This window comes from Salmo salar, chromosome ssa14 (genome assembly GCF_905237065.1).
Source record: "Salmo salar chromosome ssa14, Ssal_v3.1, whole genome shotgun sequence".
Classification (NCBI taxonomy): Eukaryota; Metazoa; Chordata; class Actinopteri; order Salmoniformes; family Salmonidae; genus Salmo; species Salmo salar.
Genome location: NC_059455.1, coordinates 29,039,349 through 29,062,661, shown reverse-complemented (window position 1 = coordinate 29,062,661; position 23,313 = coordinate 29,039,349). Strand labels below are relative to the sequence as shown.

The window sequence follows — 23,313 nt, the reverse complement described above, 5'->3', positions numbered from 1 at the left end:
TGAAAGCTAACATTATGAGAACATTAACATTATTTTCCTTCATGTATGTAAACTATGATAAACCAAAAGACATAACTGTAAATTGTGTTATACATTCGTGATACATTTTTAAAATAGCCTATCCAACGCCATCTTGTGGAATTAAATTAGAAATATTGGGTCCTTTATGGACGTATCAGCAAAATGGGATGAAAACGAAGAAAAAAAGAAAGAAAGAAAGTGTGAGCTCAGGGAAGAGAGGAAGTTCTATATTTTAACACCACCAGAGGGCATTATAAACTAGACTATATCTTTCCCCTCAGTGGATTTTGTGGTCTGGCTAGAAGGGATCCAGCTTTTGGCAAATTAACGTCAGATTTGACATTTCGTATAGGAGAATGTACGCAGCAGGTTAGGATAATTAACATAGCAGGTTATGAAAAGGTTTAGAGTTAGCTAAAATACAAAAGAAATATACTTTTTAAGATAATTTGACAAAACTTGGATCCCTTCTAGCCATGACCGAATTTTGGAGCGAAAAATTCTATGCTTTGTGACAGTAAGGGAGTCTTTACGGTTTTTCAAACTAATTACTGTAAGAAAAGTAAACAAACTCTGCCTCGCAGGCTGGTAGCTCTACTGGTTCGGTATGGACGTGTTACAAATGTTATGTATGAATTCAAAATATTCTGAACACAGGCTATTCAATGTAGTGATCGATGCACAATTGATTTGCCTGCATGTACATTTTATCCTGACTTGATGGCTCATCACCTCACTGTTTTCAGTTTTATACATGTATCGTTGGGGAAATTATATTTATTTGTTATTAAAAGCTGTGTTTAAATGTTTTATAAAAAAAAAATCATTTACGAGCCACAGCTGATTTGAACGAGTTTGCTCATTCAGATTCAGAACTTTAAAAACATTGGGTAGACTCCCACTGGGCAGGCTCGCATTGGTCGAATCAACGTTGTTTCCACACTGAAATTACTTTGAACCAACGTGGAATAGACCTTGAATTGACGTCTGTACCTAATGGGGCCTTAATCAACAGGTTTGCCTACATTGTTAACACCATTCAGAATGCATAATCCTACAAAGAGTGGATTTCCTACCTTTGGTGGTGCTGCAGGCTACTGGAGGAAATGGCTTTCTCAGGTCATGTAAAACACACATACATAGAACTACAGGCATTAATTTCATAGTCATGATTTTTATGCTCATGTACACACAGATGTTTACACAATGCTACAGATATACAGTAGCAGTCAAAAGTTTGGACACACCTATTCATTCAAGGGTTTTCTTTATTTGGACTATTTTCTTCATCTTAGAATAATAGTGAAACAATCTACACTATGAAATAACACATATGGAATCATGTAGTAACCAAAACAGTGTTAAACAAATCTAATTATATTTTATATTTGAGATTCTTCAAAGTAGCCACCCTTTGCCTTGATGACTGCTTTGCACACCCTTGTCATTCTCTCAACATTGGTTGAATCAAAGTTGTTGCCACACTGAAATTACATTGAACTGACGTGGAATAAACTCTTGGCATTCTCTCAACCAGCTTCACCTGGAATGCTTTTCCAACAGTCTTGAAGGCGTTACCACATATGCTGAGCACTCGTTGGCTGATTTTCCTTCACTCTGCGGTCCTACTCATCCCAACCCATCTCAATTGTAAACACCATTCAGACTGCATAATCCTACAACAATCGTACAGGGCAGGTGCACATTGGTTGAATCAACGATGTTTCCACACTGAAATTACTTTGAACCAACATGGAATAGACGTTGAGTAGAGGTCTGTGCCTAGTGGGGTTTTCCTCTCATTGTAAACACTATACTAAACACTACTCCATTACTCTCCTTCTTGGTCAAATAGCCCTTACACAGCCTGGAGGTGTGTTGGGTCATTGTCCTGTTGAAAAACGAATGACTAAGAGCAAACCAGATGGGATGGCGTATCGCTACAGAATGCTGTGGTAACCATGCTGATTAAGTGTGCCTTGAATTCTTAATAAATCACTGACAAAGCACCCCCACACCATCACACCTCCTTCTACAGTGCATGCTTCACGGTGGGAACCACACATGTGGAGATTATTCATTCACCTACTCTGTTTCACAAAGTCACCGCGGTTGGAACCAAAAATCTAACATTTTCACTCATCAGACCAAAACCCACATTTCCACCGGTCTAATGTCCATTGCACGTCTTTCTTGGCCGTAACAAGTCTCTTCTTCTTATTGGTGTCCTTTAGTAGAGGTTTCTTAGCAGAAATTAGACCATCAACAAGTTGATGTTGAGATGTGTCTGTTACTTGAACTCTGTGAAGCATTTATTTGGGCTGCAATCTGAGGTGCAATTAACTCTGATGAACTTATCCTCTGCAGCAGAGGTAACTCTGGGTCTTCCTTTCCTGTGGCGGTCCTCATGAGAGCCATTTTCATCATAGCACTTGGTTTTTGCGACTGCACTTGAAGAAACTTTCAAAGTTCTTGAAATTTTCCAGATTGACTGACCTTCATGTCTTAAAGTAATGATGGACTGTTATCTTTGCTTATTTGAGCTGTTCTTGCCATAATATGGACTTGGTCTTCTACCTATCTTCTGTATACAACCCCTACCTTGTCACAACACAACTGATTGGCTCAAGCGCATTGAGAAGGAAAGATATTCCACAAATTAACTTTAAACAAGGCACACCTGCTAATTGAAATACATTACAGGTGACTACCTCATGAAGCTGGTTGAGAGAATGCCAAGAGTGTGCAAAGCTGTCATTCTTATTTACCTTGGCAAGTCAGTTAAGAACAAATTCTTATTTACAATGACGGCCTAGTACAGTGGGTTAACTGCTACGTTCAGGGGCAGAACGACACATATTTACCTTGTCAGCTCGGGGATTCGATCTAGCAACATTTCGGTTACTAGTCCAACACTCTAACCACTAGGCTACCTGCCACCCCACGTCATCAAGGCAAAGGGTGGCTACTTTGAAGAATCTAAAATCTAAAATATATTTTGATTTGTGTAGCACTTTTTTGGTTACTACATGATTCCATATGTGTTATTTCAGAGTTTTGATGTCTTCAATATTATTCTACAATGTAGAAAATAGTAAAAATAAAGAAAAACTTTGGAATGATTAGGTGTCCAAACTTTTGACTGGTACTGCACTTTCTCTCTCTCTCTCATATCTACATAAACTCCCACACACTGTATGACATGTACTGTATGAAATTGTAGAATAAACACACTGCATGGGTGTGTGTGTGTGAATGTGTAGCTAAATAGGTCATATTTCCCATCTTGTTGCTAGGTCAAAGTTTAGTCTTTGATCTCAGCATCAGGGTGGCTCCAGGGTCATTGTGGTAATGGGGGTCTGTCTGTTTCTTCACATAATATGGCTCTGTGCCCTATCAACAGATTTATCTTGACAACAAGAGTGAGAAGGGGGAGGAGGGTGGGGTGTTACTTGCGTAACCACGGTTACTGCGTGCAGTGCCAAGGAGCTAGAACCAGGAGCTGGAGCCAGTGTCAGTTCATGAAAGTGGGACAGTCTCAGGTTGCATGATTGAGTGCCCACCAAGTGTTTATTTATGGGAGCTTGTTCCCACTCTGTTAAATATCTACCTACTTAGTCTCACCCAGCCAGCCCCTAACACTGTAGACTTAACCCATCCCTCTCCACCCTGACCGCTCAGACTCTGTGCGCGTTCCCCTGCCCAGGCATTGCTAACACCTGCCAGATCTTACAACGCCTGGATAGTTATTTTAAGTATCAGCTAACCACATCATATGTTATAGCAATCACGACACAGTCGATGACCTGGCACGCAACCATTGGTTGATACATGCGAAGTTTGAGCAGGGGAATGCGACTTCTACCTCCTTGCACTGTAAACTCTGACCTCTAACCTTCCATGGCCCTGTTTATCTCTGTCCCCAGGACCTAGCCACCCCTGAGGCCTTCTTTCAGAACCCGCACCTCTCAAGGTTGAGAAAACATGCTGAGTCCGGAAGCAGGTCCGGTCTGTGGTAGTCAACGCCCAGGTCATAGATGATTTGCACTACCAGGCCGGTTCCAGACATGTCCTCTAGATCCACGGTGAGAGGGCTGGGCTGGGGTTTTCTGTACTAGGCTGGGCTGGGCTAAGAGATGGCTAGGTGGGCCTGTGGAAGGTCTGGGCTTGGGCTGGGATGGCTTGGGCAGCAGGGCTTGGCTGGGTTCAGACAAGGCCACAGGCAAATACATTTTAGAAAGAGGGCACTGTTTCAAGGGAGGCTTCATTGTTTATGACTAAACTGAGAGGATATACAGTAGCCAGATAATTAGCCCTTGCTCTTGTGGTGGTTTCCAAAACTAGTTGTCAAAAGTCGAAAATGTTAAGATGAAGAATAGACTAACTTTATCTATTCGAGTCCTTCACCTAGGGTTGATTACATCAAACAGCTCTCAACAAGAAACCAGTATGCGTCATTATAATAAGCACACTAGCCATTGAGGACACTACCTTTGAACACTTTCCAGTATTAACATCTCACACACGAGAACTGGAGGACTATTTTGTCTTGCTTTACACCATTGGAGGCAAAGTGGAATGGAGTTAGAGGTAAAAGAGGCGGAACATTCCAACGTATCCTCCCTCTGCCCTCACGTCCAGACCTGTGGCTCTCTAACCATTTTATGGCTCTGAGCCCCCTGACATCATCGGGGCCCTCTGATGAGGCCTTCCCACTCCACCTTAGCACCCAGTGCAAGCTTCTCTGTTTCTGGTCCTGGGGTAATGAGCTGGCCATCCCCTGGATCATAACACGCCTCACAGGCTCGCAGCGACCCTCTCGTTGTCCTCCGCTAGTGGTTGTTATAGGGAGCTCCATAGTTGGGGATGTGGTGGTCGTGGAAGCAAGTACCCACTGCTTCCCTGGAGCCCGTGTTTGTGACATAGATCACCAGGACCATGCTGTGATGGAGAAGCACCCAAATTCTTACACGGTAGTCACGGGCTCCCGATTGGGGCAGTGGTCTAAGGCAGTGCTTGAGGTGCCACTACAGACACCCTGGTTTGAATCCAGGCTGTATCACAACCGGCTGTGATTGGGAGTCCCATAGGGTGGCGCACAATTAGCCCGCGTTGTCTGGGTTTGGCCGGTCTAGGCCGTCATTGTAAATAAGAATTTGTTCTTAACTGACTTGCCTAGTTAAATCATTTAAAAAAATAATGTTGGTACAAACCACAACAATCTTCATAAATCGGAGCAATTAAAAGAGGACTTCAGAGGGCTCATAGGCAGGCTAGGCAGCGGGTTCTCATTTCCGGGCCTCTACCAACAAAGGGTCACTGAATGGAATGCTTTAGTCATCTCCTCTGGCTTAAATCCTACTGTTCCTTGATGGATTTTGAACACATTGACCATTTTGAGCACTTTTGGAAGAGGCCCCAGTTTTACAAATAATTGTTTTACAAATAATTGGCTTGCATCCAATTATGAAAGGGGCATAAGTTCTCTCGGCCAACATAACATTGACTCAAAAACAGCCAAACCCCTGCTGAGGTAACTCATCCCATTCCCACTATGTCACAGCGTTATCGTACTGCTACAGGTACATATCTTCCCAGGTGCATTGTCAGTAATAATCTTGTGACCATAAAGTTGATGTCACGTGTGCTCCCCCTTCGGCCACTAGGTCACCAGGCTGCTCGTTATGGTGCACACCTGTCACCATCGTTACGCGCACCTGCGCATCATCAGACTCACCTGGACTCCATCACTTCCCTGATTACCTTCCCTATATATTTCACTCCCTTTGGTTCCTTCCCCAGGCGTTATTGTTTCTGTGTCATGTCTGTGCGTTGTTCGTGTTTCTTATTTTGTATTATGTTGTGTTTATTTATTAAAACACTCACTCCCTGAACTTGCTTGCAGTCTCTCACGCACTTCGTTACAGTTGAATTCCACTCTTATGAGTTAAGAATTAAAATGGGCTTCTATAAGAGCAGGTCCCGTCTATGGTTAAAAATAGCAGAATACAAACCATTGAGTCGTTATTCATTCTGGTTATTGAATTTGGCGATATCATCTATAGGAATGCAGCTTCCACTGTATTGAAGCCATTGGACACAGTTTATCATAGCGCATTGCGCTTTGTTACGAGCGATAGGTTCAGTACACATAATTGCATTTTGAATGAGAAAGTAGGCTGGCCCTGTTTGAAGTCTCATAGATCGATGCATTGCACTCTTTTTGTCAATAAAGACCTTTTGCATTAACGTCTGACATACCTTACGTCATTGTTGACCTTCAGACCCGTGCTCAGGGATGGCTAACCCTGGAGATCCCATTAATCTTCACCGAGTTAAGTAAATCTGCTTTCAGTTTTTTTTGTGCCTCTCATGTGGAATGCTCTCCAAAAGTCCTTAAAGTTGGTGGATTCAGTGTGTTCAAAGTGTTTTGTTTTTCAGATGATTGTTTTGCTTTCTGTATTTTTGTGTTTGCTTTTCATGTGTTGTGTAATTGATGTTCCCTTTATTGTAATTGTTGTTTATTGATGTGTTTGACAAGTCATCATTGTAAATAATAATTTGTTTTTGATTGACCTACAATGAGGGAAAAAAGTATTTGATTACCTGCTGATTTTGTACGTTTGCCCAGTGACAAAGAAATGATCAGTCTATAATTTTAATGGTAGGTTTATTTGAACAGTGAGAGACAGAATAACAACAAAAAAATCCAGAAAAACGCATGTCAAATATGTTATAAAATGATTTGCATTTTAATGTGGGAAATAAGTATTTGACCCCTCTGCAAAACATGACTTAGTACTTGGTGGAAAAACCCTTGTTGGCAATCACAGAGGTCAGACGTTTCTTGTAGTTGGCCACCAGGTTTGCACACATCTCAGGAGGGATTTTGTCCCACTGCTCTTTGCAGATCTTCTCCAAGTCATTAAGGTTTCGAGGCTGACGTTTGGCAACTTGAACCTTCAGCTCCCTCCACAGATTTTCTATGGGATTAAGGTCTGGAGACTGGCTAGGCCACTCCTGATTTGCATTTTAATGAGGGAAGTAAGTATTTGACCCCCTCTCAATCAGAAAGATTTCTGGCTCCCAGGTGTCTTTTATACAGGTAACGAGCTGAGATTAGGAGCACACTCTTATAGGGAGTGCTCCTAATCTCAGCTTGTTACCTGTAAAAAAGACCTGTCCACAGAAGCAATCAATCAATCAGATTCGAAACTCTCCACCATGGCCAAGACCAAAGAGCTCTCCAAGGATGTCAGGGACAAGATTGTAGACCTACACAAGGCTGGAATTGGCTACAAGACCATCGCCAAGCAGCTTGGTGAGAAGGTGACAACAGTTGGTGCGATTATTCGCAAATGGAAGAAACACAAAAGAACTGTCAATCTCCCTCGGCCTGGGGCTCCATGCAAGATCTCACCTCGTGGAGTTGCAATGGTCATGAGAACGGTGAGGAATCAGCCCAGAACTACACGGGAGGATCTTGTCAATGATCTCAAGGCAGCTTGGACCATAGTCACCAAGAAAACAATTGGTAACACACTACGCCGTGAAGGACTGAAATCCTGCAGCGCCCACATGATCCCCCTGCTCAAGAAAGCACATATACATGCCCGTCTGAAGTTTGCCAATGAACATCTGAATGATTCAGAGGACAACTGGGTGAAGGTGTTGTGGTCAGATGAGACCAAAATGGAGCTCTTTGGCATCAACTCAACTCGCCGTGTTTGGAGGAGGAGGAATGCTGCCTATGACCCCAAGAACACCATCCCCACCGTCAAACATGGAGGTGGAAACATTATGCTTTGGGGGTGTTTTTCTGCTAAGGGGACAGGACAACTTCACCGCATCAAAGGGAACGATGGATGGGGCCATGTACCATCAAATCTTGGGTGAGAACCTCCTTCCCTCAGCCAGGGCATTGAAAATGGGTCGTGGATGGGTATTCCAGCATGACAATGACCCAAAACACATGGCCAAGGCAACAAAGGAGTGGCTCAAGAAGAAGCACATTAAGGTCCTGGAGTGGCCTAGCCAGTCTCCAGACCTTAATCCCATATAAAATCTGTGGAGGGAGCTGAAGGTTCGAGTTGCCAAACGTCAGCCTCAAAACCTTAATGACTTGGAGAAGATCTGCAAAGAGGAGTGGGACAAAATCCCTCCTGAGATGTGTGCAAACCTGGTGGCCAACTACAAGAAACATCTGACCTCTATGATTGCCAACAAGGGTTTTGCCACCAAGTACTAAGTCATGTTTTGCAGAGGGGTCAAATACTTATTTCCCACATTAAAATGCTAATCAATTTATAACATTTTTGACATGCGTTTTTCTGGATTTTTTTGTTGTTATTCTGTCTCTTACTGTTCAAATAAACCTACCATTAAAATTATAGACTGATCATTTCTTTGTCAGTGGGCAAACGTACAAAATCAGCAGGGGATCAAATACTTTTTTCCCTCACTGTACCTGTATACATAAAGGTAAAATACCTTAAAAAAATTCTCTGAAGGGAAATTCTTATTGGACAAATGTCATTGTCAGCATGTTTTGGAGAGAGAAATACATTGTTTTCTTCTCCAAAGTCTCTGGTTGGTGTTCAGTTCTGTGTTTTCCTCCCCTGTGAGTCATCAGGTCTGTTTGAGACGTGCTGTGTGAGCTGTGGACATGTGGCTGTGAACCAGGGCAGCCCTATATGTGCTGCCCTAGAGGGGAAAGGGTAACTGCAGCTGCACTACAGCCCCTCAGTACAGCACAACCACCCGCTCACAGCAGGAACATTCCTCTCTCTCAACATGATGAACTTCATTCTCCATTTGGGTCTGGTGAATTGTCTGCATTGGCTGTGTGACTTGACTTTTAGAACATTTATTGTATTAATTTGTTCCACTGTTCCACAGTTCCACTGACCCAGATACCAGTGATGCCAAGATTCCTTCAGAGGAGCTGCCAAGGTAGGGATGATTCGTTTGGTTCTGTGTCTCTTTGTTGACATATTTTGTTACAAAATAATTTTCTACATAGTGGCAATATTTTGTTATTTGCTTTTAACTTAACCTCTTCTCAATCCTAAGTAACCATACATACCTGTTATGTGTGATGTTAACCTGCATGTGTGGTGTTGTCTGGCGGTGGTTTTATGTGCAGATGTGAGAGGAGAGACTGTCATGCTCTGCTCAGGCTCAATGTGACCTGGTTTGGGGAAACTCTGGACTTGCACGTCCTAACCAAGGTGGAGACAGTACTGGACACCTGTGATCTGTGTCTCGTGGTGTCACGTCCTGACCAAGGTGGAGACAGTACTGGACACCTGTGATCTGTGTCTCGTGGTGCATTTGTGGAATTTATGTTCAATCTGTATCTTATGAATCTCATTCATTTTTTTTGGAAAATGCCCTCTTTAAACACCCACTTTTTATATACATTATGCACAAGATTTAATATATGAGGGGCCTCCCGAGTGGCGCACTCCAGTGCTTAAGGCTTCACTACAGATTCAGGTTCGATCCCGGGCTGTGTCACAGCCGTCCACGACACTATTATAAGATGCAATGTTTTTGTTTTAATAAAAGATTATTTAGGGATTTATTTTAGTGCATTTTTGAAAAAAAAAGATATTTCATCAAACGGGGATACTTCATCAAAACAGAACCTGATAAAATGTGTTTTATTCATACTTCTACTGCACCACACAGTTCAGGTTTAAAATCATTCAGCGTTAATGGCTCATTGGACTTATATCTGATCAGATGTGTGTCACTGATTCCCCCTCAGGAGATTTGGCATGGATCCTCAGATCCTCAAAAGGTTCTACAGCTGCACCATCGAGAGCATCACTGCCTGGTATGGCAACTGTAGTGCGAACGGCCCAGTACATCACTGGGGCCAAGCTTCCTGCCATCCAGGACCTCTATACCAGGCGGTGTCAGAGGAAGGTCCTAAAAATTGTCAAAGACTCCAGCCACAGTAGTCACCACTCTCTGCTACCGCACGGCAAGCGGTACCAGAGCGCCAAGTCTAGGTCCAAGAGTCTTCTAAACAGCTCCTGAACACCTAATCAAATGGCTACACAGACTATTGCATTGCCCCCCCCGACCTATTTTACACCGCTGCTACTCTTTGTTGTTATCATCTATGCATAGTCACTTTAATAACTCTACCTACATGAACATATTGCCTCAACTAACCGGTGCCCCCACACATTAACTCTGTACCGGTACCCCCCTGTATATAGTCTCACTATCGTTACTTTTATTTCTTATTCTTATCTGTATTTTTTTTAAACTGCATTGTTGGTTAGGGGCTTGTAAATAAGCAGTTTACTGTAAGGTCTACACCTGTTGTATTCGGCTCATGTGACTAATACAATTTGATTTGATTTGAATTTGTACAGCAGCGAAATCAATAACCAATGTCCTTTGTGATACTATTCCTTAGGGAGACACTGGGGAGACCGGTAGACCGATTTGTCACATTTCTCCTTTTATACATGCATTGTCAGGTGTTTGTCTTGTGTGTGTCGCGGCGTGCTGCTGCTGTACAGGTACCATTTTCAGGGCCCGTGTGGGACCACGCTACCCCTGGCGTTGGCGCGTCAAAGTCTGAATTTATCCAAGGGTCAAGGGGGGGGTCTGATGGGGTTTGACCTCCGGGGCTCTTCTCATATCCACTCCAGGGTTGTTCGATTCCACGGCAATTATTCTCAGATCCCAAAAACGTGCCTTAAGACACTTTCAACTAGGAATTCTTGGTGGAGGGAGTGCTGCTGTCTGCTGCAGAAGACTGAATAGTAGAGCTGAGTAGTCTGACTGGATACTTGATACTTGTTAGGTTAACTAAACTGGAACTGAGATGTTATGTGTGTAATTGTTGGTTCTTGAAAGGCAGAAAAGTGCATATTCAGCTGAAATAAGAAAAATGGATTAGGCTGCTGATTATCCCGAACACATGTCACCATCGTCTTGCGCACATGCGCTTCATGACACTCACCTGGACTCCATCACCTCCTTGGTTCTTTTACCTATATCTGTCACACCCCTTGGTTCTTTCCTCAGGTGTTATTGACTCTGTTTTCATGTTGGTGCGTTGTTTGTCTTACGTGTTTATTGTTTCATTTATTTATTAAAACACTCACTCCCTGAACTTGCTTCCCGACTCTCAGCGCACTCGTTACAGTAGTCACCTGGATGTGCCTTGTTTAAAGTCAATTTGTGGAATTTAGTTCCTTCTCGATGCGTTTCAGCCAACCAGTTGTGTTGTGACAAGGTAGAGGTTTGTATACAGAAGATAGCCCTATATGGTAAAAGACCAAGTCCATATTGTGGCAAGAACAGCTCAAATAATCGAAGAGAAACGACAGTCCATCATTATTTTAAGACATGAAGGTCAGTCAATACTGAAAATTTCAAGATCAAAAACCATGAAGTGCTATGATGAAACTGGCTCTCATGAGGACCGCCACAGGAAAGGAAGACCTAGAGTTACCTCTGCTGCAGAGGATAAATTCATGAAAGTTAACTGCACCTCAGACTGTAGCTCAAATAAATGCTTCACAGTTCAAGTAACAGACACATCTCAACATCAATTTCCAGAGGAGACTGCGTGAATCAGGCCTTCATGGTTGAATTGTTGCAAGGAAACCACTAATAAAGCACACCAACAAGACAAATGGACTTGCTTGGGCCAAGAAACACAAGCAATGGACATTAGACCAGTGGAAATCTGTCCTTTGGTCTGATGAGTCCAAATTTTAGATTTTTGGTTCCAACCACCATGTCTTTGTGAGACACAGAGTACGTGAATGGATGATCTCTGCATGTGTGGTTCCCACCGTGAAGCATGGAGGAGGAGGTGTGATGGTGTGGGGGTTCTTTGCTGGTGATACTGTCAGTGATTTATTTAGAATTCAAGGCACACTTATCCAGCATGGCTACAGTTCTACAGCATTCTGCAGCAATACGCCATCCCATCTGGTTTGCGCTAAGTGGGACTATCATTTGTTTTTCTACAGGACAATGACCCAACACACCTACAGGCTGTGTAAGGGCTATTTGACCAAGAAAGAGAGCGATGGAGTGCTGCATCAAATGACCTGGCCTCCACAATCACCTGACCTCAAACCAATTTGAGATGGTTTGAGATGAGTTGGACCGCAGAGTGAATGAAAAGCAGCCAACAAGTGCTTAGCATATGTGGGAACTCCTTGAAGACAGTTGGAAAAGCACTCCAGGTGAAGTTGGTTGAGAAAATGCCAAGAGTGTGCAAAGCTGTCATCAAGGTAAAGGGTGGCTACTTTGAAGAATCTACTACTTTGAAGAATCTCAACACTGTTTTGGTTACTACATGATTCGATATGTGTTATTTCATAGTTTTGATGTCTTCACTATTATTCTACAATGTACAAAATAGTAAAAATAAAGAAAAACCCTTGATTGGTACTGTATATATATATATATATATATATATATATATATTTTTTTTTTTTATACCGTACCATATGATCATACAGTAAGGTAATCATATACCTGAATGTTGGTTTTTATTCTCTATGGAGGAAAGGTTTACACTATTTCCCTTGTGAACTGTATAAACTACAACCCAGTACAATACCTAATCCATATGCCTGGTCAACTGTTTACACAACCAAATACACACAGCCATTACCAAATACACACAACTATGACCAAATACACACAACAATGATCAAATACATCAAGTACATGGCAATATCACAGAGAGAGTTTCAGCCACGTTCACTGAGATGGCTATTGCTAAGGGAAAGAGGAGGTGGACAGAGAGAGATGGGAAAGTTTGGGCAAAGGTACACTATAAAGCTTAAAAATCAGAAATACCTTATTTACATAAGTATTCAGACCCTTTGTTATGAGACTCGAAATTGAGCTCAAGTGCATCCTGTTTCCATTGATCATCCTTGAGATTTTTCTACAACTTCATTGGAGTCCACCTGTGGTAAATTCAATTGATTGGACATGATTTGGAAAGGCACACATCTGTCTATATAAGGTCCCACAGTTGATATTGCATGTCACAGCAAAAACCAAGCCATGAGGTCGAAGGAATTGTCCGTATAGCTCCGAGACAGGATTGTGTCGAGGCACAGATCTGGTGAAGGGTACCAAAACATTTCTGCAGCATTGAAGGTCCCCAAGAACACAGGGGCCTACATCATTCTTAAATGGAAGAAGTTTAGAACCACCAAGACTCTTTCCAGAGCTGGCCGTCTGGCCAAACTGAGCAATCGGGGGAGAAGGGCCTTGGTCAGGGAGGTGACCAAGAACCCAATGGTCACTCTGATAGAGCTCTAGAGTTCCTCTGTGGAGATGGGAGAAACTTCCAGGACAACCATCCCTGCAGAACTCCACCAATCAGGTCTTTATGCTAGAGTGGTCAGACGGAAGCCACTTCTCAGTAAAAGGCACATGACAGCCCTCTTGGAGTTTGCCAAAAGGCACCTAAAGACTCAGACCATGAAAAACAACATTCTATGGTCTGATGAAACCAAGTTTGAACTCTTTGGCATGAATGCCAAGTGTCACATCTTGAGGAAACCTGGCACCATCCCTACGGTGAAGCAGGGTGGTGACAGCGTCATGCTGTGGGGATGTTTTTCAGCGGCAGGGACTGGGAGACTAGTCAGGATTGAGGCAAAGATGAACTGAGCAAAGTACAGAGAGATCCTTGATGAAAACTTGCTCAGGACCTCAGACTGGGGTGAAGGTTCACCTTTCAACAGGACAACGACCCTAAGCACACAGCCAAGACAATGCAGGAGTGGCTTCGGGACAAGTCTCTGAATGTCCTTGAGTGTCCCAGCCAGAGCCCAGACTTGAACCCGATCGAACATCTCTGGAGAGACCTGAATATAATTTACAGCGATGTTCCCCATCCAACCTGACAGAGCTTTAGAGGATCTGCAGAGAGGAATGGAAAAAGTCAAGGGGTCTGAATACCTTCCGAATGCACTGTATATACTTCGATACAATGATTGTATTTGTACTTTTGTACAATTACCGCTAGCTATTGTAGGTGTTTTGCTTCTATTCAAATTGATCTCATATACAATGCTTCAAAATATAATACTGTCAACAACATTATGAATACATTTTCATTACGTTTGTCCTTTTTTCGTCTCACACAATGTTATCATTACTGCAGTCCTTTCACTGAACAGTCTCTACATAATAAGCTATGAGTGATTGGGGGAGTGTGAGTTCCCAAAGCTAACAGTAGATGCCAGTATGTTTCCTGAACAAAAATATGAACGCAACGTGAAACAATTTCAAAGATTTTACTGAGTTACAGTTCATATAAGGAAATCAGTCAATTGAAATTAATAAATTAGGCCCTAATCTATGGATTTCACATGACTAGTCGGGGGTGCGGCCATGGGTGGGCCTTGGAGGGCATAGGCCCACCCACTTGGCAGAAAGGCCCGCCCACTGGGGAGCCAGGTCCAGCCAATCAGAATGAGTTTTCCCACACAAAATGGCACACACGTGCACCTGTGCAATGATCATGCTGTTTTATCAGCCTCTTGATATGCTATACCTGTCAGGTGGATGGATTATCTTGGCAAAAGAGACATTTTCACTAACAGGGATGTAAACAAATTTGTGCACAACATTTTAGAGAAATAAGCTTTTTGTGCATATGGAACATTTCTGGTATTTTTTAATTCAGCTCATGGAACGTGGGACCAAGACTATATTTTTTTTCAGTTTAGCTTCTTCTTCCTCATACTGTAGCTTCAATAACAAACTCCTCTGAACAGACAGACAGAATAGTCAGGAGAGTCTGCAGTCAGTCAGGCTGTCTCTCACTTAGTATGAATGAGTGAGAGGAAATACGGAGTTGTGTTCTCCTGCGACAATGTTTTGCTCTGCTCAAGGTGGAGCTAACACTAGCAGTAATGCAGTAGACTGCAGAACCAGGGAGCTCATTCAAACCATCATAATGTTGTAAAATAAAAATATAATGTAGGCGTGAACTACTAGCCACATTGACCACAGGTTCATGGTCATTGTATGACCCTGTTTAGCTATTTTAGTTTTTCTCTGTTCCCATATGTATTCTCAAATGACTCTCCATTTCTATTGATCTATTGAGTGAATGAGAAACCTTATGAAACCAGAGAGAGCATGATTTGGAAGCATGGGGTATGGGGAGAGGATTTGGCTGCTAAGGTCCAAGCAGGACAGACCTCTCTTACAACTTACAAGTTCAAAGGTGAAATGTCATACAGAGGGCATGACATCAGTTAGAATGTCTTATAGAAAACAACCACAAATACAGGAAAAGAGAGACCACAGTAAACATCCCAAAATTATACAGGCAAGTTCACTCATCACATGTGGGGTTGCCTGTCTCCTACTGTTAATTGGTTGTTGATGGCTGAGGTTAGTTCATATTGTGTGAGATAGTAGTTCACATCAAGCTGAGTCTCCATCTGTTTCAGGGCCTGTCTCTGTTCTTATAGGCCTTGTTGACAAGAGGGTGGGGGGGGGTGACAGTGAGGTCTGCGTGTGTGTGTGTCTGTGTGTGTGTCTGTGTGTGTGTGCGTGCATCCGTGTGTCCATCCAAGTGTGTGTGTGTGTGTGTGTGTGTGTGTGTGTGTGTGTGTGTGTGTGTGTGTGTGTGTGTGTGTGTGTGTGTGTGTGTGTGTGTGTGTGTGTGTGTGTGTACACTGGTGGTGAACCTGGTGACCTAAGTAACTAACCCCCTATTTCTAAAATGTCCTGCCTTTGAATCTTTGATAAATTCTCAGCTAAGATCTTTCCTGTTTATGAAATGTATTCTAAATGCTCATTAGTCTGGCATCAGGTCAGGTCATAGCACTATCTCTGCTGCATCACTGGTTATAAATGATATAGTTAAAAATATCAACAAAAGAAACATTGTGCTACCCTTTTCATTGGCCTGTCAAAGGCTTTTGACACTGTGGACCACTCATTATTAATTCAAAGGTTGTCAGAAATTGGCCTGTGTCAAGCTATATGTAATTGGTTTAAATTGTGCTAAGTCAGGTTTCTTTGATATTATGAAAGGTGTCCCACAGGTGTCGATTTTGGGTCCTGTACTTTTTACTATCTATATAAATGATACTGGTTTGTCTGTAAAAAAAAAAGTAGCCTTCACTTGTATGCGGATGATACTGCTGTGTATTGTGTTGCCCCTTCTGTTGACACGGCTCTGTCTGATCTACAGTCTGCCTTCATTGTTTTACTGAAAACCTTAAGTGACCTTAAACTAGTATTGAATGTGGATAAAACTAAGTAAACAGTGCATTCGGAAAGTATTCAGGCCCCTTGACTTTTTCCAAATTTTGTTATGTTACAGCCTTATTCTAAAATGGATTGTATTGTTTTTTCCCCTCATCAATCTACACACAATACCCCCTAATGACAAAGCAAAAATAGGTTTTTATCCATTTTTGCTAATTTAATAAAATAAAAAAACTGGAATATAACATTTACATAAGTATTCAGACCCTGAACTCAGTACTTTGTTGAAGCACCTTTGGCAGTGATTACAGAGTCTTCTTGGGGATGACGCTACAAGCTTGGCACAACTGTATTTGGGGTATCACACCCTGATCTGTTTCATCTGTCTTTGTTCTTGTCTCCACCCCCCCCCCCCCCCCAGGTGTCGCCCATCTTCCCCATTATCTCCTGTGTATTTATACCAGTGTTCTCTGTTTGTCTGTTGCCAGTTCGTTTTGTTTGGTGAAACCTACCAGCGTTTGTTCCCCTGCTCCTGTCTGTTCTTGCTCCTGTTTTCTAGTCCTTCCCGGTTTTGATGGTTCTGCCTGCCCTGACCCTGAGCCTGCCTGCCGTTCTGGACCTTTTGCACCCTCTCTGGATTACTGACCTCTGCCTGATTTTGACCTGTCGTTTCCCTGCCCCTGTACTAGAAATAAACTTGTTTCTTCGACACTGTCTGCATCTTGGTCATACCTGAAACCTAATATGGGAATTTCTCCCATTCTTCTTTGCAGATCCTCTGAAGCTCTGTCAGGTTGAATGGGGAGCGTCACTGCACAGCTATTTTCAGGTCTCTCCAGAGATGTTCGATCGGGTTGTCCGGGCTCTAGCTGGGACATTCAGTCCGGGCTCTAGCTGGGACATTCAGAGACTTGTCCCGAAGCCACTCCTGCTTTGTCTTGGCTGTGTGCTTAGGGTCGTTATCCTGTTGGAAGGTGAACCTGGTTTTCCAGCACTTTGGATTTGAAATGACACAATGACTATGAGGTTGAAGTGCAGACTGTCAGCTTAAATTTGATGGTATTTTAATCCATATCGGGTGATACGTTTAGAAATTACAGGACTTTTTGGACACAGTCCCCCCATTTTAGGGGACCAGAAGTATTGGGACTGACTTACGTATGTATATTAAAAGAGTAAAAAGTTTGGTATTTGGTCCCATATTCCTAGCATGCAATGATTACATCAAGCTTGTGACTCTACATTTGCTGTTTGTTTTGGTTGTGTTTCAGATTATGCCCTATAGAAATGAATGGTAAATAATGTATTGTGTCATTTTGGAGTCACTTCTATTGTAAATATGAATAGAATATGTTTCAAAACACTTTTTACATGAATGTGGATGCTACCATGATTACGGATCGTCCTGAATGAATCGTGAATAATGATGAGTGAGAAAGAACACAGACACACAAATATCATACCCCCAAGGCATGCTAACCTCTCACCATTACAATAACAGGGGAGGTTAGCATTTTTTGTGAGTGTATGATATTTAAGCCTCTAACTTTCTTACTCATCATTATTCACGATTCATTCAGGATTATATATAATCATGGTAGCATCCACATTAATGTTTAGAAACATATTATTTTCTTATTTACAATAAAAGTGACTCCAAAATGACACAATACATTATTCACCATTCATTTCTATAGGGAACAAAATAATCTGGTTTGTGTCACGCTCAACAGTTTCCCGTGTGTATCAAGACTGGTCCAACACCCAAAGGACATCCAGCCAACTTGACACAAATGTGGGAAGCATTTGGGTCAACATAGGCCAGCATCCCTGTGGAATACTTTTGACACCTTGTAGAGTCCATTCCCTGAGTAATTGAGGCTGGGGTGCTCTCAGTAATAGGAAGGTGCTCTTAATGTTTTGTACACCCAGTGTATTTTGTGTGTGCATGTGTGGACAAGGTGATTCATCGTTGGCGACCCAGGGGAGTCACACAGGCCCAGTTCATATCATGCCCACCCTGCTCCCAGCACTCTTATCAAATTAGTGTCTCACACACACACACACACACACACACACACACACACACACACACACACACACACACACACACACACACACACACACACACACACACACACACACACACACACACACAACCGAGGGAACAAAACACAAAGACATGCATCACAACCCTGTCTAGACTCATCTAGTCCAAAAATACCCCATCCCATTTCCCATTCATTAAGGAGTAATTCCCTTTTCTTCATGGCTTCTCTCTGCTTCATTTCTTTACCAACAATTAAGGGCCAAATGACATCCTCCTTATGTCCACCATATTGGATCTTCTACTGTAATGTTGATTATCATTGATGATGATGATGACTATCATCAGAACTTTTCTCCTATTCTTCTTACCCCTTTATTTCACTTGAATGTTTTCAGTTGTACAACTGACTAGGTATCTCCCTTTTCCTTTCCTTTCCCTTTCTTTCCATTTATTTTGTTCATATTCTTTATCTTCTATAAACAGTATGTCTAATGTCAGGTAGATGTGAGGGGAAAATGCTATATGGTTTTTCACATCCTAAATAGAAGCCATTAAACAGAGGATAAGATTGTCCTTGCTTTGATATAATGTGATACAGTGGTTTTAAAGCCTCAATTGAGCAAGCCTGCTGGAGTGTGAGTGGTTATATTGGCAGTGACTGGATGCAGGAGAGTGGGATGAGGGAGGACTCAGGAAGGGATGAGATGGTAGATGTGTAGAGGTCCCTGTCTGACCCAGGCAGCTGCAGGTTTATAGAGCCATCATCATTGGTATCAGTTCAGCAAATATCCTTGTGTCTATTTGAATGAAAAGTAAATTGACCAGGAGACAGGGTGTGTGTGTGAGTGTGTGTGCTTGCATGTGTGCGTAAGCGGGTTTCTCTTTATGCAGACTGATAGGACTGTCAGAACTATCCAGGTCAGCAAAAACACCCCATAAATTTGGCCCATTCAAAGAGCATGGTCGCTTAGTGAAGACAGATATGATTTCAATTACCTACAAACAAGGTCCCACTTTGTGTAAAAAAAATTACATTTCAACATTGCTGTGAAATATTCGAACAGACAAGCAGACAAGTTGATGTACAGTACTGTAGATACTGTTGGTACTTTCTATTCATAGTAACCGTCAATCAGCTTCACAACTGTGCAGGGGAGGCTGCGGCTGGTCTCTATCTATCTCTTTCTCTCTCTCTATTTCTCTCTCTCATACACACATAGGTGGGAATAAATAAGGAAATAGAATACCAAGCAAAAACCAACGTCCAGGCTCTTGCACATTTTACCCTAGGCCTAATCTGTGTTCATGCTAGCTGTCAACAAGTGATCATCAGTGATTATAGCAGAGTTGCCTGCAAGTCCCATTGTCCAGGCGTTAGTGCAAATTATTTTTGTCATCTCAGTGATAGTGAATGGCCCGTACGAACAAAGAGAGAGCACAATATTTCACAATGGCAGAGGAAAAGCAACATGATTCAGACAGAAACGACAAAGAGCACTAAAAGCCAGACTCAGAGATTGAAACAGAACTGTCATTATATCAGAGACAGAGTATCAAAATAGCCAATAGCCTAGGAAACTTTCAAAAATATTACATTTCCATAATATCTCAAATCAATTGCAATCCAAAAGGAAAACATAAGTCAAATGTGTTGCCAAACCATTATGAATTTACATTTCAGATGCTCCAAACGTATTTGAAATGAATATTAAATGAATACATTTCCTGTCATTAATTAACGGTGTGTGACTGCTAAACAGTGATATCTACAGTATCTGTGATAACACTAATACAATATAACAAACACTTTAAGTGCCATCGGAACAGTGCTACAGTTCACATATTTTAATTGCAATCCAATATTCAATACAGTACGATAGAAGTGAGGCTTTTCTTTTGTCAGGCAAGGGATTCGATATACTTGCGAACAAAATGTCAATGCAGAAAAAGAACTAAAGTACAGAGAATTATAATTAATACTTTTAAAGCTCTTCTACATGTTCTTCTACCTACGGGTGTAACGCCCTGGCCATAGAGAGGGGTTTTTGTTCTTTATTTTGGTTAGGCCAGGGTGTTACATTGGGTGGGCGTTCTATGTTCATTTTTCTATGTTTTTGTATTTCTTTGTTTTGGGCCATGTGTGGCTCCCAATCAGGCACAGCTGTAGTTCGTTGTTGCTGATTGGGAGTAACACATAAGGAGCCTGTCTTTCCTTTGGGTTTTGTGGGGGATTGTTTCTGTTTCGTGTTTGCACCTGACAGTACTGTGTGGCTGTCAGTTTTCTTGTTTTTGTATAGTGTTCACGTTGTTTAATAAATTCCTGAAGATGAACACTAACTCCGCTGCACCTTGATCTACTCTCTCTTCCGACGGCCGTTACAGAATCCCCCACCAAAAACGGACCAAGCAGCGGAGGAAGGAGAAGCACCAGGAGAGGGGAGATATGGACTCGTGGACATGGGAGGAGATATTGGACGGTAAAGGACCATGGGCTCAAGCTGGGGAGTATCGCCGCCCGCAGTGGGAGATCGAGGCTGCGAGAGCGGAGAGGCGCTGGTATGAGGCAAGGGAGCGTGACAGGCATGAGAGGCAGCCCCCCAAAAATTGGGGGGGGCACACGGGGAGTGTGGCGGAACCAGGAAGGAATTCTGGGCCAACTCCCCATGCTTACGGCAGGCAGCGTGGTACTGGTAAGGCACCGTGTTATGCTGTGAAGCGCACGGTGTCTCCGGTGCGCGTGCATAGCCCGGTGCGCTATAGGCCAGCCCCCCGCAAGTGCCATGCGAGTGCAGGCATCGAGCCAGGACGGATTGTGCCAGTTCAGCGCGTCTGGTCTCCAGTGCGCCTTTTCAGTCCAGGTTATCCTGCACCGGCTCTGCGCACTGTGTCTCCAGGGCGCTGGGAGGGTCCAGTTCGCCCAATGCCTGCGCTCCGCCCGTGCCAGGCCAAAGTGGGCATTCAGCCTGGAGTGTGGGTAAATGGCCTAAGTACCAGAACTCCAGTGCTCCCCCACAGCCCGGTTTATCCTGTGCCTCCTCCTCGGTCCATGGCCTCCAGTGGGTCTCCCCATCCTGGTCAGTCCTGTGCCTCCTCCACGGACCAGGCCTCCAGTGGGTCTCCCCAGCCTGGTGAGTCCAGTGCCTGTGCCCAGAGCCAGGCCTCCTTCATGTCTCCCCAGCCTGGTGAATCCTGGGCCAGAGCCGCCCACCAGTCTGGAGCCGCCAGAGCCGCCCGCCAGGCCGGAGCCTGGCGGGCTGTAGTTCGTTGTTGCTGATTGGGAGTAACACATAAGGAGCCTGTCTTTCCTTTGGGTTTTGTGGGGGATTGTTTCTGTTTCGTGTTTGCACCTGACAGTACTGTGTGGCTGTCGGTTTTCTTGTTTTTGTATAGTGTTCACGTTGTTTAATAAATTCCTGAAGATGAACACTAACTCCGCTGCACCTTGGTCTACTCTCTCTTCCGACAGCCGTTACAACGGGTGAAACTATGACAATGCACAGCATTCTGACGCAAATCCCAGGCACCAGAGATAAAAGAAGCCTCGCTACTTCAGTAGTAAACATCATGAATACGGTTCTCCACTTTAACCCCTTCTAATAGCTTGGCATCTGTTGGTGCATCTCTCGACTCGTCCAGCTCCTCTGTTCTAACTGCTTGGTTGACTGACTGATGTTGTATCTCCTGGGTTGGAGACCGATGTGAACCATCTGAGAGTAGTAGTGCTGCTGACCTAGGATCAGTTTTAACTTTAGGATAATAATGAACAAGATCACATGAACAGGGCGGGCCTGATCCTAAATCAGCATTCTTACTCTGAGATGCTTTGTAAATATGGTAGTACCAGTCACAATGCTAGCTCCAATATCCATAAATCAATTCACATTACAGTGAGTCCATACATTTTTAGTAAATGGGCATGCTTGTCTATTTATCTTTCTATTGATTTCTAGATTAATTAGGCTACCATGCAGGAAATCAGTGTGTCAACAAAGTGACTCGCTAAAGAGCTTAGGCGGCCTAAAAATAGCAGCAGTTTTTCTTTCTAGAGTAATATTTGTTCTTCCTAACAAGCTGTGTATTAGTGATTGCCTGGAGGATTTCAGTCCAAAAATCCAATCTGGAGAAACAGCCAGGGAACTGGGATTATTAATCTGGGCCTATTCTACATCAGTGTCTGCATTCCAGACCCAAAGCAGCAGGCTATTTCCTATTGCTAGAGGATAACATATTATTTTATGGCGTAAGTACTTTACCTGTGAGGACTTGTATGAGGACTTTACCTGTGAGGACTTTTGATGCGATAATGAAGTGCTAATGATCAAAACCCAGTAGACCTAAAAGGCTCCAAGACTAATTCCCTCTGCCATACATTGTGTGTATGTGCGTGCGTGTGTGTGTGTGTGTGTGTGTGTGTGTGTGTGTGTGTGTGTGTGTGTGTTACTCTAGCTTAGGATGGATCAATAGACAGGAGAATCCTCTTAATGCTGCTGATAGGTCAAGTCATCTAGGAGAGGCCAGTCACTGTGTGTGTGCTTGCCCATGTGCCCTGTCTCCTCCCTCCAGGGCTTTGCTCCACGTGCCGATGCTGAACTGAAATACAGAGTGCAAGGTTGGTCTTACCCTGAACATGGGAGCCCACACACCCACCCCCTTGCACAGTCACACAGAGGCACACACAGAGAGGGATACAGAAAGAGGGAGAGAGAGAAAGAGAAACAGATAGAGGAAAAAGGAGGAATAGGAAATACCTAGAAATTGGTGTCTGATGGCAATAATAGAGGTAACACCTATGAGTCAGATATGATTTATTTCTAGTGTAGATATATTGGGGACCTTGACTAGGGAGACCGAGAGAAGATTGTGCAGGAAGTTATGCGATATAAGTGGATGAGGGTCAACAGTCATAAAGACTGGTTGTCATAGGGTCAGGTAAACAAATGTGACGTTCAGAACAACAACAAAAACAAGACACAGGTTTGTCAAGGTATGTGGAAAATAAGAAG

At 43.1% G+C, this 23,313-nt stretch overlaps 1 pseudogene; it reads left to right on the top strand.

Moving 5' to 3' along the window:
• The first annotated feature begins 1,065 nt into the window (after positions 1–1,065).
• Positions 1,066–9,335, top strand: LOC106569266 (NAD-dependent protein deacylase sirtuin-5, mitochondrial-like; annotated as a pseudogene).
• The last annotated feature ends 13,978 nt before the right edge of the window (positions 9,336–23,313 follow it).